Source organism: Miniopterus natalensis, chromosome 7 (assembly GCF_054644295.1).
Source record: "Miniopterus natalensis isolate mMinNat1 chromosome 7, mMinNat1.hap1, whole genome shotgun sequence".
Lineage (NCBI taxonomy): Eukaryota > Metazoa > Chordata > Mammalia > Chiroptera > Miniopteridae > Miniopterus > Miniopterus natalensis.
In genome coordinates this window covers 71,281,784-71,285,386 of record NC_142087.1, presented here as the reverse complement: position 1 = coordinate 71,285,386, position 3,603 = coordinate 71,281,784, and the positions used below count along the sequence as shown (strand labels likewise).

The window sequence follows — 3,603 nt, the reverse complement described above, 5'->3', positions numbered from 1 at the left end:
CTCTGGTTATGGTCTTCATTGTGAAGTCTATTTTGTTCGATATGAGTATTGCCACCCCAGCTTTTTTTTCATTTCCATTTGCATGGAAAGTTTTTTTCCATCCCTTCACTCTCAGCCTGTGTGAGTCTTTTGTTCTGAGGTGGGTCTCTGGTAGACAGCATATATTTGGGTCATGTTTTCTAATCCACTCAGCTACCCTATGTCCTTGGATTGGAGCATTTAATCCTTTTACATTTAAGTTTATTATTGATAGGTACTTATTTATTGCCATTTTAATTAAAAATTACAGAGCGCTTCAGGAATTTTCATGTCATCCTTGCACAGGGCATGCTAATCTTCTCTGTATCATCCCAGTTTAGTATATGTGCTGCTGAAGTGAGCATTTATTTTAGTATTGGAGTTTATGGTTTTAGTTCAGCTGGTCTAGATATTGGGAGGCTCATCGACTGAGCATGGTTTAAGATAAGATATAGGAAACTAATTTTAAAGGCATTTTTAAAAAAATGACCATTCGCTTTTTTCTTTTCTATTATTGCACTTTAGAAACTGGAGGTTTAGACAGATGACCTCTGATAATCCCTCCCAATTTAGAATTCCATAAAGTTCAAATGCTATTCTTAAAAATACTTTACATACCATGACTTAAAAAATCCGATTAACCAGCAGCGTCATGTTTCCTATTTGAAACATTTCTCATGGTTGTTTCTAGTCATTGACTCTAATTTCTTTTTTGCCAATCCTCTCACAGAAAGGGGGGGAAGTATGTACATCATTTATTCATTCCATTAACTTTGAGAATCAACAGTGTGGCAGGAATGGAGCCAGGTGATGGGTATAAAAGGAGCTTCTTACCTTGTGAAAGAGAAAGACATGGAAACAGATCACTACAGAGCTATGTGAGGGTGCAAATACAGGAAAGGGCTCACCTTGTACCAGGAGTGCAGAGTAGGGACCTTGAAGCTGGGGCGAAGGGGGCTTCAAAGATGATATAATACTTATGGAGTGGGAGAGGGCGGGCAGGTACAGAGGTGAGAAAAGGCATGGTGAGTGCACTGGGATGGCTGAAGTCCAAAGTTGCTCTAACAAAGTCAGAGGCAGGAGATGCCAACAAGTGAGGTGTGTAGGGGCCTGACCAATGAAGAAGTTATAGGAGACAGGCAGCTACCAGGCACCCAAAGCAGAGGGATGTGATTACATTTTCTTTTAAGGATAATCTCTTTGGCAGCTGAGGGAAAGAAGTATGGGCTGATAGGACCGAGCAAGAGAGACTGCTGAGGATGCTGGCGCAATGATCCAAGAAGGAATGATGCCTGGATTGGGACACTGGTAATGAAGATGAGGGAAACTGGGCCAACTTGAGAAATACTTAGTGATCATCTCAGTGTTGATGATGAAAGAAGAAGTTTAGAATGACACTCAGATTTCTAACCCAGTGACAGGTGATGCTACCATCTGTGACTTCAGGTGTAGAACATTGCATAGTTGGGAAGGGTATGAAGCTAAAGGAAAATTTTTTTTATAATGGCCTCAATTTTCTCAACCAAGTAATAAAAAGAGAATTTGTCTTCCTTTGGTGTTGTTGTGAGGATGGATGGATGGCCCGGACCACAATAATGACTTGTCGCTGAACATGTTTGACTGGTTCCTGAACAACGAACAGATGATATAAATTGCAACTGTTTTTTGTGGTTTGTTTTGAGCTAAAAAATACGATAAAATCTCAAGTGGATTTTGCTTACTCTAAGGCCTTAGAAGGTACTACAGTTTCCCAACATTGCAGCTGCAGGGCCTTGAAGCCTCTGCTGATTCTCGGGCCCTGGCCTAGCTTCTGGTCAAGTCATCACAAAGCTTCTAGAATTTAAAGTGGCTACTCTCTTACTAGATCCCTCCTGATAATAAAGAGGGATACTTTGTGGCCAAGATTAGGTTGGGTTGTAAGACCTGTTTAATTTCTCCCAGGAAAAAATACAGAGTAAAATGAAATAATCTCTGAGTGCTCGCAACAGGAAAAACCAACCCTCTGCATAGAAATGTTCACTCTGCTACAATTGCAGATGCTCCTAGGAATTCATGGGCTCAGATCATCATCATCACCATCACTACCATCATTGCCATCATCACTATAATCGCCATCATCATCATCATCATTGCCATCATCATCATCACATTTGGTTGCCTCATAGAACTTTTAGAATGAGCAAAGGCAAAGGAGATAGATGAATAACTGAATGAATGAATGATTACGATGGTTGTAATTATTATAATTCATCAGTCAAAGAATGGTAATGCCCAGCTCTTACCCTGGGTCAAGCTGACAAAGGCTTTATCCCCAAAAGCTGCCTAATTGAGAAGCCTGTACATCTCAGAAGGCTTCATTAATGATGACTGATTGTGTCAGCTAGGAATATGAGATTCTTCTCATGTCACCCTGGAATGAAAAGAACCTCTAACTATACAAGGTCTGTAGGTTAATTGTAAAACTAGGGGCCAAGATTAGAGGGAAAGAAGCAGAATTCTTTCCAGAAATTGGCCGTATTTGGACATAATGTTCCTTCTACAAAGAGTTCTCAGTTGACCTTGGGCTTATCACTGACCCTTCTCCACCCTGGGTTCTTTAAGCATGGAAACTCAGATTCCCAAGTTCCTTATGGGGAGTGTTTACTGTTCCAGGAAAGCTCTTTGATTAATTGGCAAATTTTATTCCCTAGAACTTACGTGGCATGGGATTGTGGGGAGCTGTATGTACAAAATATGCCCCACTTTACAAAGACTCACCTTATATTTGGCCTTTGCATTAGCCTCTCAAAGATGCCTCTCCATCTCCATGCCTCTTCCCTGCAGCGAGGGGCCTGTCACTGCCCCCCGCTCCTCTTCCTGCCTGGGCTGCTCTCCACCCCGGCCCCGGAGTGCTGCGGTTACTGTGGTAACAGTAAGTACATTTCTGGCATTTGTGGGTTTGCCTACGCACCTACTCACCATGACTCACGTTATTTCTATGGGAAAATACTTCTGAGGTTTAAACCAACCGTTTACGACTTGCAGTGGAATATTTATATTGCCTTTATAATGCCTCTTCTTGGAGTTTCGTGTAAATGAATGCTTATAATCATCAAAATGAACCAGTGAAAGTCAGTTACCTTCCTATCTGAAGACAGTTTTCTCATCTGTAAAATGGGACCGCAAGGACCAAATGGGATCATGTGAAATGGCTTTGGAAGCTGTGGGGTAATATATAAATTCAAATATTTTGACCTATAGTGCATTCGTACAAGCAAGGACTCTAGAACAGGGTTTCCTTGGTTCACATCCAGGATTTGAACCACACTAAATCCTCACATAACATTGTCAGTAGCTTTTGTGACTTAAGTGAAATAGCTTAGTATGACAAAACCAATTTCACCGTAGGATAATTGATAGAAACAAGTGGCAAGTTCCCAAGGCCTCTCATCAATCTTATAATGAAACGAAGTTGAACCGAACAGTGTTACTCAAGGCCCTGAGGTGCTGACCGTCCATCCTATTTGTACTGGTGTAGCTGTGTGATTGTGTGCCAGTGACTTAACTGCTCTGTGCCTCGCTCTCCTACCAGGGACCATAGGAACT

The 3,603-nt window shown here is 41.5% G+C and overlaps 1 non-coding gene across 1 annotated transcript; it reads right to left on the bottom strand.

Annotated features, from left to right (window-relative positions):
• Positions 1-279: 279 nt before the first annotated feature.
• Positions 280-383, bottom strand: LOC148092797 (U6 spliceosomal RNA). The gene has a single exon (XR_015714869.1). It is a non-coding gene; the product is annotated as a U6 spliceosomal RNA (small nuclear RNA).
• Positions 384-3,603: the final 3,220 nt, after the last annotated feature.